Source organism: Cryptomeria japonica, chromosome 10 (assembly GCF_030272615.1).
Source record: "Cryptomeria japonica chromosome 10, Sugi_1.0, whole genome shotgun sequence".
NCBI classification, from domain to species: Eukaryota; Viridiplantae; Streptophyta; class Pinopsida; order Cupressales; family Cupressaceae; genus Cryptomeria; species Cryptomeria japonica.
Window position 1 is genome coordinate 87478586 of NC_081414.1, and position 13774 is coordinate 87492359.

The window sequence follows — 13774 nt, forward strand, 5'->3', positions numbered from 1 at the left end:
TAGACTATTTTTAATAATGAATAAACAAATAGGTGAGGAAAGATGGCTCTGCATGTGTGTGGGTATCGTGCTAGGGCCGAAGTGCCCTAGCCTATGATTTGTGCTCTGCTTGCTTCGTTCCACAGGGGGGGTTCTTGCTTGTTGGGGGTTGATTTTTACTTGCCTATGGTCAGGTTTTTTGGGCTGCCGCAAGGTTTTTTTTGCAACCCTTTTCTGTTTCTTCTGCTATGGGTTGTCATTAGGGTTTGTGGGGTTTTGGGGTTGGGTTTTCCGCCCCTCTTCTTTTTCTTCTTTTGGTATTTTCTCTGGATCTATGGAGAATAGAGGAGTATCCTCTTCTCAAATGGTCTCTGGAGATCTGGATATGGCGGATCCGTCTCATTTGATGCATGCATATGGAAAGGAACACATTGGTCATTCCCAATCAGGGGCAGGTGTTTCTTCTTTGAAAGAGTCTTTTCACATGAAAAAGGTGAATGGTTGCTTGGAGAGATCCCAAGATCGTCTAGTTCTGGTTATTCAACCTGAGCATATTTTAGAGGATGTTGAATACTGGTGCAACCATGCTCTCATATGCAGATTCATCAGTCTTTGCCTTTCTATACCTGTTTTAGAGTCTTGGGCACGTTGTGTCTGGAATCTTAAAGGAGACATGGAGCTACTTATGGCAACCAATAACTATTTTCTGGTTATTTTTTCCAACCTGGCAAGCGGGAACAAGGCTTTTGAGGGTGGCCCTTATTTTTTCAACCAGGTGGGACTCTTTATCAAACCTTGGCATATTGGCTTTAATTCTCTTGAGGATCTTCCCTCTCGTGTGCCCGTGTGGATTCGATTGGTGAGGCTTACGCTGGAGTTTTGGAGAGAAGGTATTCTTCACTCAATCTCACTGCTCTTGGTAAACTTGTGGGTTCGGCTTCACAAACTCGAGATCGAAAGGTAATTTCCTACGCTCGCATATGTGTAGAAGTTGATTTAAATAATCCTTTGCCAGACTCTATGGAAATCTGCTTGGGGACATCTTCTTGGATCAAACAGTTGGACTATGAGACCCTGCCATTTAGATGCAGAATTTATCATGAATATGGTCATTTACAATGGAGATGTCCCAGAAATAAATCTTCTAAACCAGTTGTTTCTGATCCTCCTCACTTTGTTCTGGGGGAAGATAAGGGGAAAGTCCATATGCCTAATGGTCCTGCTGATAAAGATGGCTTCATTCCTGTGAAACCTCGAAATAAAGACAAGGGAAAGAAGAGAACCTGGTTGGATAGGCAAAATCATGTCACCCTAAATAGGTTTGAGGTTCTAGAGGATTTGGTCCAAGAGGAAGGAGTTCCAATTGAAATGTCCTTGGGTGCCCAATTTCAGCATGAGGTGTTGGACGAGGATTCCAAGAAAGAGGGTTGGGCCCTATCTTTGGAGAATCAACAGGATGTTCAAATAGTTACGGATTTGCCTTCCCATGTTCAGGACAACAGAGATCTTAGTGAGTCATAGGTCCCTGAAGGTGCAGTGGTCATGGCGTCTACTCCTCCTTCCACTATAGTGGCCTCGAGTTCAGTGAAGAGTAACAAAGCCCCACCTATTTTAAGCTTGCAACAAAAGATCCTCAAAAAGGGTTCTCTAGACAAACCTTTAAGGAGTGGATGAAAAATGGATCAGGAAAAGGTTTAGCTTATTGGTGATACTCTGATTGAGTCGGGGTCTGTGAAGCCCATTGATTCTCACTTCTCTCAACCACATAAATGATTGTTCTCTCATGGAATGTAAGGGGGTTGAACAACATCCCTAGACAAAAGGTTGTTTGCAGATTAATTGACTCTGAATCTCCTGATATTGTTTTTATTCAGGAAACCAAGCCTTCAGTGGATGGTTTGGCCAGTTGTGCTTTGCGTGTCTGGCCCTAGGGCCTTTGGCAGGGAGTGAGCTCTCATGGTAGTTCAAGGGGGGTTGCTTGCTTCTGGAACTTGAGGAAAGTTTCCCTTTTGTGGTGGTTTTCTAACAGGTCTTCCATTTCTATGGTCGCTTCTAGCTTTGAGACGGGAGAAAGATGCCTCTTCTCTAATATTTATGCTCCTACTAATCTTGTCGGTAAGTCCCATCTTTGGGCTCACATCAATTTTGTTCGGGCTCAGGATCCTTTTCTCCCCTGGATTTTGGTTGGAGATTTTAATGTCGTTACTAGTTTGGAGGAAAAGTGAGGTGGGTTATTTAGGCTTGATCCTTCCTCAAATTTACTAAGAGATAATATTGGTCTCTTGAATCTCATTAATGTGAAGCCAATTAATGGTGTCTTTACATGGAATAATAGGAAGAGTGGTGTTGAGGCTATCTCTGAAAGGCTTGATAGATTTTTGGTTTCTTGCTTTTGGGTGCATGATAGGTGGTCCACTAGTTCCAAAATTTTTGATTGGAGGGGTTATGATCATTGTCTTATTAAGCTTTCTATTACATATTTTATAACCTCCAAAAATACCTCTTTCAAATTTCAATTGATGTGGCTTTGTGATCAGTCATTGAGGGATCTTATGGTTGATTGGTGGTATGAATGGGTGCCTACCCACGGGCGGGCTATGTACTCTTTTGGGAAGAGATTACAACATGTAAAATGCAGGCTGAAGAGGTGGAATAAACAATGTTTTGGGAACTTGCATAGACACAAGATGACAGCTCAATCCAAGCTAGATGAGGCTACACGTCAAATTAGGGATCAAGGGATGACTGTGGAGCTCAGTATGGTCGAGTCCCTTGCTCTAAAGAACTTAGAAGAGTGGGAGTTGTGTGAGGAGATTTTCTGGAAACAAAAGTCTTGTGTGGATTGGCTCCAAGAAGGTGATAGAAACACTGCTTTTTTTCATAATTCTGTTAAGGCTCGTAGGTATGGTAACTCTATTACCTCTCTCATTTCTTCAGAAGGGGTTCATCTTTCATCTAAAGATGAAATTGCTATGGAAGCTGACAGTTTTTTTTCTAATTTGTTTACCAAAGAGGATCCTGAAGCTATGGTGGAAGAGAGGGTCATCCTGAACTGTATTCCCCCTCTTGTCTCTGTTGAAATGAATGATTCTCTCTTGCACTCCATTTTGTTGTCTTAACTTGAGGGGGTTGTGTTTTAAATGAAAAAAGGCAAGGCTCTTGGCCCTGACGGGTTTCGTATTGAGTTTTTTCAAGAATTTTGGGATATTATCAAGTATGATCTTTTAGATGTGGTTCAAGAATCTCATAGGAATAAACAAATGCTTAAATCTATGAATTCTACTTTCTTGGCTCTCATTCCTAAGAAGGAGGGGGCTAATAGCTTGGATTAGTACAGGCCTATTGCTTTATGTAATATTGTCTACAAGATAATCACTAAATTGATTGTTGAATGACTCAAACCTCTCCTCTACACTTTGGTTTCTAAGGATCAAGGTGGTTTCATTAATGAAAGACAGATCCTTGATGGAGTTGTGATAGAAATGGAGGCTATTCATTCGATGGATTCCTCTAAGGAGAAGGCTATGTTTATTAAACTTGACATGGCTAAAGCTTATGATAGGGTGAGTTGGGATTTCTTACAAAAGATACTTTTGGCTTTTGGTTTTGGAGAAGAGTGGGTGAATTGGGTTCTTAGTTGTGTGACTTCTACCTCTTTCTCAGTTCTTATTAATGGGGAACCCTTAGAATTGTTTAGCGCTTCGCGGGGGCTTCGGCAAGGGGACCCTTTATCTCCCTATTTATTTATTCTCATGGCTGAAGGTCTTGGCAGATTTCTCACTTCCCAGGTGAGACATGGTCTTATTCTGGGCTAGAGTTGGAGTAATGCTCTACCTCCCTACTCCCATCTTCAGTTTGTGGATGACACAGGTTTGATGGGTAGGGCCAGAATCAATGAGGCAGTGAATTTTAGGAGAGATTTGGATATCTATTGCAAAACCTCACGTCAAAAAATTAATGAAGATAAATCATCCATATATTTCTTTAATACCCCTCGGCTTATTCAGAATAGGATTGCCATGATCCTCATATTGCCAATCAGGTGGTGCCACGTGGCGGAGCCACATTAGTGGAGTTGTTGGTTCATCAAGAGATCAGAGAAATGATTTTGTGGTATTTCTGATGGCCGATGGAGTAGAGACCGACTACGGGTGTCCGCTCGAACTGGAGTCCAAAAGATAAACACTTGGACATTGAAGATGGTCTTGTCGGTGTATATGAATATGAACTGACTCGACTTCCTAGTGCATGTGGGATATTGTGTTTCTCATGAATGCAGACTAACACAGATGATTAGACTTCAAACTGTTGGTGCAGTTGCTCAGATGAGTTGATGACAATCTGATATATGAATCCATTGGATAACTATGGTGAATGTGACTGATATATTAGATCCGATTGTAGTGTCCAGTTCGTGATAATCTGAGAACAAATACTTGTAGTTGCAGACTGAAACTTTATTGTAAATTTATTTACTGGAAATAAAGTGTTTCAATTGTTGGTGGTGGGTTTTTTCGAGAAAGGGTTTTCCCATGTATTTATTGGTGTTTTATCTCTGTGTTGATTCTATGTGTTTTGTCTATGTTATTCTTAACATTCTATAAAAGTTTTAAACTGCTTTCTTGCATGATCTTCCCTGTTAATTGACATTAGGAAGGTGTTTTCACACTATGCTTTCCTTACAACCTTGAGGTTTTACATTTTGTTGATTTCTAGTTAGACAACACAGGAAGGGTCTTCCAAGGTAATCAAATTATCACCTACTCTTTCTGAATCTGACTCGTACTCTAGGAAGTGGATTTTAGAGTCGTGAGGTTGCTTGAAAGATTCTTCTTCACTTGGTACACTCAATACCTCCTTAGAACCAATCAATTGGGCATAACACACCATTTCTAGGCAAGAAATTCCATCATGGTCATCGGTGAGATGAAAAATGCACATGTTAACTTTTGGCAGAGACGCTTCAATAGCTAGCCTTTGTTGCATGGGAGGTAATTGTAGTGCTTTACCTCTGGTCCCTGCTGACTGATTTGGAAATCTCCTCAGGATGTCTTGATAGGTATGTGGATAAGTTGTATTGGATTTAGGCAATTGTCTCTTGAGTGTTATCACGTCATTCATCAAAACTCTGAATCACTGGGTCTGATGTAGTTGTTGAGGTTGATGCTTGCGAACTAGCAGTTTGAATTTCCCTCTTCCACTTTCCTGCAGTGATTAAATCATCCTCCAATTCTACAACTAAAGTCTTGCCAGCTGCTAAATTTTGCACTCTTTGCCTATGGATTAAGAAACTTATTTCTGAAGGCATTGAGTTAATAAAGAAGCACTTCAAGTTATCATCAAAGGGTCTTTGAGTAGTCAGGATCTTATGGACTATCTTATCAAACTTAGCCACAAAATCTCTCATTATTTAAGGAATCTCCTTTTTCAATTGTGCTAATTGAGACAAAAGTGAGTGTTCATCCTCATCTAATTTGAATCTAGCTTTAAATTTTGTCTTGATATCTTGCCAATTTGTAATATCACCATTAGGTAAATGGTAAAACCAATCTATGACAACTTCAGTCAATGTTTGAACAAATAATCTTATAGGCACATCTTCATGTTGGACTGCTAATACACCACAAGACACATTGAAGGCATTTAAATGATCATCAGTCGTAACCTTCCCATCCCCACTAAACCTGGGTAAATGATCTCTTGATCCTTTTGGTAAGGGATATAAATTTGCCCCAGGAGCAAGTGGTCCTACAGTTGGCCCCCAAGGGTTATTAGCAGCCATGGGTAATACAATATTCAAAGGTGTGGGATTGATTACAGTAGGAAGGACAACACCATGCAAAGTTAGGGCGTGACAAATGGAAGATACAAGTAAAACAGGAGAAGATATTGGGGGTCTACTTCTTGCTCTTCTTTTGGGTGTAAAGGAAGGGGGTAATTGCACCAAGTTGTGGTACCAAAAAGGTGCCACTTTTTATCTTTTCATAAAAATGTGTCATTGGCATGAAAAGGTCATCCAAACCTACGGGTTGGATTCCCAAGGCAAATCCAACCCAAAGGGTTGGTATTCTCCCAAGCAAACCATTTGGCGAGCGTCAAATGCAAAATTTTGAATTTTCACATTTGGCGTACGCCAAATTTGGCGCTCGCCTAATGTGAAAAGTCATTTTTTTTTACATTTGGTGAGTGCCAAATTTGGCACGCGCCAAATGTTTTACATTGTCTAATGTGAAGGTTTTGTGAGTGTGTAGATTTTCCAATCTGGGCACAAGTTATATCTACCCTCGAAGGAGAATATATACATAAAATATAACATTTAAGTATAGCTCCATAGGACTTATAATGTAGATTCTAGTTTTTAGAGGATCAAATAAAATTTCAGACAGTCAAATTTCAATAATCAACATGTTCCTAGTAGCATTCTTTAGCTATGTATCTCACTCTCTGTATCTTCCCCAAACTCTAGACCTATCTCTTTCCCTCTCTTGTCTCTCTCACTTCTCTATCCTTGACTCGCTCCCTCTCTCTTCTCTCTCACTGTCTTATTGTTTCTCTCCCCTCCCACAACTTTCTCTTGGTCACTACCTATCCCTTTTATCCTCTCTCTCCCCATATCTAGGGTTCTCCCTCCCTCCCTATTCACCTCACTTCCTCTCCCTCCCTATATTATTACCCACCTTTGTTTCCCCCTCTAGGTTTCTCACTTATCTAATTGTCCACCCTCTAGTTCTCTTCCTCCCTTCTCCTTACCTCTATCTATTTATGCTCTCTCTCTCTCTCTCTCTCTCTCTCTCTCTCTCTCTCTCTCTCTCTCTCTCCTCATTCTCTAGGTCTCTCACTTCCTCCATGTCTACCTCTCCATCCATCTCCTCTTACTCATCTCTTTGTTATTCTACCTCTTTTATTCTCCCTCCCCGCTCTCCAGGTCTCTACCTTCCTTTCTTCCTCTCTCCCTCTCTGTCTCCCTCTCCCACTCTCTCATCTTCTCTCTTCCTCTCTTATTCTCAATCTTCATTGTCTATGTCATTACCTATCCATCCCACCCTCTCTCCCCTCTCTAGGTTTCTCCATCCCTTCCTCTCCACCTATCTACCTCTACAATAGGTCTTGTTACCCACCTCTCTTTATCCCCCTCTATCTATCTCACTCCTCTCTGGCCTTCTAGGTCTCTCACCTATCTATATGTTGATAGTTTTGATACTTAATGTAAGTACAGATGCCAATAGCTAACAAGATGAGAGGGGGGGGTGAATCATACAAACTTAAACTTCCATAAAAACAACAGATTCAACCTCGGTAACATATACTTCAACAACTTAACCAAAACTGCTAAACATGCAAACTCATAAACACAAAATCATCATAACACTCATAACACCAAATTTAATGTGGAAACCCAAATAGGGAAAAACCACTGTGGGATTTCGGACCCACTAAGAAATATACTCTTCTAGAATATGCTCGGTTAAAAGCAAATCCTGTTAAAGATTACAAACACATTGCTAGATGTGACCAGGTTAAGGGATTTCCCTCAGATTTGTTAGGATCTTCACTTTGTTAGAAGTGACCTTGTCAAAGGATTTCAAACACTCATTTAGAATGTTACCTTGCTAGAGGGTTTACATATAAGACTGTTAAGTCCACTCGGTTAAGAGATTTTCTGTCACTTACAAAATAATAGTAATACAAATCTATCTGCAACTTCACATCTAAAATGCTAAAGCAGATTCTTATTTGCTCAAAACAATATAGTAATAGGACTTATCTTGTCCCTCTGTTGGGCTTTCTACTCTGTTATTCAAATAGGTCTTCAAGCTTTTGTGCTCGGTAATCACTATGTAGCATCCCTGTGCATACACTTGCCCGCATACATTGTTTATTAACAATTTCTTATTTATAAACAATTGCTAACCGCTTAATCTCGTTGATCATTTCCCATGATCAATCTTAGCCATCAGATCTTCAAACTTGACCAGGTTCAATGTATCCTTTCGATCTGAAAATGTTTTACCTTACCTCAGGACTTGCAGTCCTTTCTTGGAACTTGCACAAGGTTATTGCATTTCAATCTGCGCTGTAGATCTTCCTGCCGATTTTCCTTTGCCATAGATCCTTAACAAACTTCATGCACGGCATACCAATCATTTATACATCTCCAGCTAATCATTGTCCTTCATTAAATAATGCTTTTATCCATCCCATGTGCACTGTCATAACTCGGTTGCAACTCAGTAGATACTAAACTTTACTCGGTAGACATTTCGCCTTCATTAACCGATATCGATAACCTTAGGGTTTACCGACTAGGTTCCTTAGGGTTTACCGACTAGGTTCCTTAGGGTTTACCGACTAGGTTCTTTGCTTGGTGACATAGTATAGTATAAACCTTACAATCAATCATCATATGTAGAATATCAAAACAATCTAAACATCATGATCTCATCATTGTCTAACTCGGTAATAGTTGCCCATTGAATAACTTATTCCTCCTATTCATCACATTCTTTCTGTGTCTTTTACCGACATCTTAATTCTTTTCTAATCAATCTTCTCAAGATATGGCAACATCATACTGAATCAGTTAATTAATCTCTTGAGATCAATGACAAAATAATGTTATAAAGATAGTTATCATCCTTCTTCAGTTATATCAATAATCTTCAACAACCTTCTCAATATCCTTACTGAATATCAACAATCTCTTGATATTGAAATGCTAACAATCTTTCCTACTGTAATGCCAATAATCTCCCCCTTTGGCATTGATGGCAAAACCAAAAATTAAATGGTAGTACCAACAAGATATTCAAATTGATTCGGATTCAAATTGCTATTAGATTTCTCATGTTATCCTTGATCTGTTAAAATCTTTTGAAGTCTTCTTCCTTTTCATTAGGCTTCTGAGCTGTTGACTTGCATTTAGTCTTCTCCATTTTTTTTGCAATTTTCTCCCCCTATCATTAGTCTTCTATTATTTCCATCATTCAGGGCTTTCATTCAGTCAACCATTTAGCCTTTCAACCATTTAGTCTTCTCCCCCTTTTGACAACAATGCCAAAATGTAAAAGAACTAAATCATGATTTCTTCCTTTGTGAAGTGATTTGCCTTGCTGTGTAACATTTCAGTCTCGGTCAGAGTAACAGATTCTATTCACTTTTTCCTGCACAACTTTAGGTGACCTCCTAAAGTGCGTAAATCAGCATCAATCCACACATAATATTTTGTAGATTCATTGAATTGATGTTTTCACCGAACTCGATTAGTGAGTAGAAGATAGGGGTAGGACACCTAACTTGCTTCTGAGATACTCAAAAGTGTCCCTTGGCAATGGCTTTGTGAAGATATCTGCTAATTGCTCCTTTGAACTAATATATTCCAGCACAACTTTCTTCTCTTGAACTTCTTCTCTAAGATAATGATACTTTATAGATATATGCTTTGTCTTAGAGTGCATCACTGGATTATTTGAAATGTTAATGGTACTAGTATTATCACAGAATATAGTTATTGGCTCGGTAACTGTCTCATTTATACCTTCCAACAGTTGTTTGATCCATGCTATATTGGTACAGTTCAATGCTACAGCAACGTATTCAGCTTCTGCTGTTGACTGTGAGATACATCCTTGTTTCTTGCTAAGCCAACTTACTAGTCTTTCTCCTAAAAAGAAAGCTCCACCACTTGTACTTTTCCTGTCATCTATGTTGCCTACCCAATCAGCATCAGTATAAACTTTTAAATCAAAACAATTTCTCTTTTCATATACTAAACCATAATCTTCAGTGCCTCTCAGGTATCTGAAAATTCTCTTGATTGCTGTCATATGTGTTTCCTTGGGATCTGCAGAGAATCTTGCTACAATACCTACTGCATGTGCTATATCTGGTCTACTATGCACAACATATTGCAATTTTCCAATCATAGATCGATAAAGTGTCTCATCAACAGATGCAAATTCATCATTCTTTGATAATTTACAGTTAGTAGTCATAGGAGTACTTACTGGTTTAGAATCCTCCATTCCAAATTTCTTCAAGATTTCCTTTATGTACTTGGATTGAGTAATGAAAATCTCATCTTTCATTTGCAATATCTGTAAACCTATAAAATATTTTATCTCACCAATTAGTGACATCTCAAATTCTTTCCACATTTCATTTCCAAAATTCTTGCATAAGGAGTCATTACCACAAAATATAATGTCATCAACAAATATGGCTGAGATCAGTATTCCATTGTCCTCATCTTTCTTCATGTACATTTTGTTGTTTTCACTTGTCCTTATAAAACCAATCTTGATCAAATAAGAGTGCAATCTTTCATACCATGCTCTAGGTGCTTGTTTCAAACCATATAAAACTTTGTTCAGTTTACATACCTGATCTTTACTCCTGTCTTCAACAAATCCTTCAGGTTGTTCTATATAAACTTCTTCTTCTAGTATACCATTCAAAAATGCAGATTTGACATCCATTTGATATACCTTGAAATTTTTTAAAGCAGCATATGCCAACAATGTTCTTACTCCTTCAAGTCTAGCCACAAGTGCAAAAGTCTCACCATAATCTATTCCTTCTTCTTGAGCATAACCTTTGCAAACTAGTCTTGCTTTGTTGCGAATGACTTCACCTTTCTCATTTAGCTTGTTTATGAAAATCCACTTAGTACCGATTACATTTTTGTCCTTTGGTCTTGGGATCAGTGTCCATGTGTCATTCTTCTTGATTTGATCAATCTCTTTTATCATAGCATTTACCCAATCTTCACTGTTAAATGCCTCTTTCACTATTCTTGGTTCAAATTCAGATATCAAACATGTGTTCTGTCTCAATTTGTTCCTTGTCATCACTGGATCATCCTTATCTCCTATAATCTAACTTGATGCATGATGTCTTCTGACATACTTGGCTAATATAGGCTTGGTAGGATCTGTATGATCTTCTTCATCACTCAGTAACTGGACATTATCTTCATTTTCTTTAGCAGCTTTCTCGGTAGGACTTCTCGGTTGAACATAAACAATTTTTCATAGTCTTCTGGTTCTTTGGAATTTCCTTCATCATTTCTTTCTGCAAATTCATCAATTTTCACATTTGCACTTTCTACTATTTTGTTTGATGATTTGATCAGACATTTAAATGCTTTACTTATAGAAGAATAACCAAGAAATGTTCCTTCTTCACTTTTCTGATCAATCTTTCCATTTCTGTCATCTTTGTGAACATAGCATCTACTTCCAAATATTTTAAAGTAACTTACATTAGGTTTCTTGTCATACCAGATCTCATACGGTGTCTTCATAGTTCCTTTCTTCAATTGAACTCGGTTCAGGGTATAGACTGCAGTGCTGATTGCTTCTATCCAAAATGTTTGAGGTACCCTCTTTTCTATCATCAGGGTTCTTGCACAATCCACAATTGATCTGTTTCTTCTCTCGGCTATCCCATTTTGCTAAGGTGTTCTCGGTGCAGATACTTGCCTCTTTATACCATGATCATTGCAGTATAAGTTAAATTCATCATAAGTGAATTCTCCTCCTCTATCAGATCTAAGACATTTCAGTTGTCTTCTTGTTTCATTTTCAACTCTTGCCTTGTACCATTTAAACATTTGAAAAGCTTCTGATTTTTCTTTTAAAAACATGACTGACATCATCCTTGAGTAATCATCCACAAATAATATGAAATATTTATCACCATAGTAACTTTGAACTTTCATAGGACCACAAAGATCAGTATGTACTAGATCTAAAATTCCTTTTGAAGTGTAGGACTTACTTGTAAAGCTTGATCTTGTCATCTTACCCATCTGGCATCCTCAACACATAGCATTCTCAGGTTTTACAACACTCGGTAGACCTCTTACTCGGTGCTTTTTACTTATTTTGATCAGATTATCAAAATTTACATGACAAAACCTTTTATGCCATAACCAGGTATCATCTATCTTTGCATAAAGACACTTGTTCCTAGTTGAGTCAAGATGAAATGTATTACCCTTTGTTTGTGTCCCGGTAGCAGCTAACTTTCCATGCTTGTCATGAACTTTGACAATTCCTTTTTGAAATTCTATTCGGTATCTTGTATTGTTTAGTTGTGCTACACTCAACAAATTGTATTTCAATCCTTCAACCCAGTATACATCATCACATTTAGCATTGTCAAGAAGTGTTATAGATCCTTTACCTTTCACCGGACATGGTGCATCATTACCAAATCTTACATAGCCTCCATCATAGTCTTCTAATTTAAAAAACTTGTGTTTATCACCTATCATATGATGTGAGCATCCACTATCTATAATCCAAGAATCATTATTATTTATGTGAGATATTAGAGCTTTTTCTTCATACCTTTCCTCATCAGATCCATCCTTAATAGCCACATAAACAACTTCCTCAGTATCAGTTTCATCAGATTCATCATCGTTGGATTCCTCATCTGCTATTAGACATGTCTTTCTATCTCTCCCTCTGAAGTTTCGATGTCCTCTGTATTGGTTGTCTTTCTGCCTGTTATCTCGGTATTCTCTCTTTTCACTAGATTCTTTGTCAGGGCAGCTAGAAGCCATATGTCCTATCTTATCATAATTGAAACATTTTAAAGGTAGCTTCCCTTTATATTTACCTTTTCCTCTTGGTAACCTTCTGGCTAACAATGCTTCAGACTCTTCTTGCTTCTTGATTTCCTCATACAGTTTGTGCACTTCTTCCATGTTCTTATGAAATCTTTCACTTGCTCCACTATGATTCCCTTCAGAGTACTTACTCATTCTATCATTGTAATCATCAGATTCACTAATATGAAAAGAACTGAATGCAGATTCAACTTTATTTACCGAAGACCCATTGTTATCAAAATTACTTAACTCAAATGCATGTAGCTTACCAATAGTAGCATCCAAAGAAGCTGGCATGTTAGGTACAGACCTCAATTCATTGATTGCAGAGACTCGAATAGCATAAGCTGGTAGAAGGGTTCTCAACAACTTACTTATTATATCCTTTTCTTCAATAGTTCCACCCAGGTGCTCCTTTAATTTGATTGACAATCTCCTTTAGTCTTGTACTGTATTGGGTTAAGTTCTCACTTTCATTCATCCTCATGGATTCAAGTTGTCCTCTTAGACTATCTACTTTTTCTCTTTGAACATGTTCAGCACCTCCATACACAGATATGAGCTTAGTCCACATTGCTTTTGCATCATTACAGCCTTCTAGATCATTAACTCTAAGTCGGTCAATGTTGATGTTATTTCAATCATAGCTTGAATATGTTCTTGCTTTGCCTTAATCTCTTCCAAGGTCATAGGGTTGGTGCTCAGTGCAATGTAATCATTCTCCAGATAATATGTTGCATATTCTCCAATTCCTGATAAATGCAGCTTCATCCTTTTCTACCATGTGGAGAAACTTGACTTGTTCAGCTTCGGTGCATCCCTTTTATACATCTTCGGATCTTTGCCTCAAGTACCTCGGTAACATATACTTCAGTAACTTAACCAAAACTGCTAAACATGCAAACTCATAAACACAAAATCATCATAACACTCATAACACCAGATTTAACGTGGAAACCCAAATAGGGAAAAACCACTGTGGGATTTTGGACCCACTAAGAAATATACTCTTCTAGAGTATGCTCAGTTAAAAGAAAATCTTGTTAAAGATTACAAACACATTTCTAGTTGTGACCCGGTTAAGGTATTTCCCTCATATATGTTAGGATCTTCACTTTGTTAGAAGTGACCTTGTCAAAGGATTTCAAACACTCATTTAGAATGTTACCTTGCTAG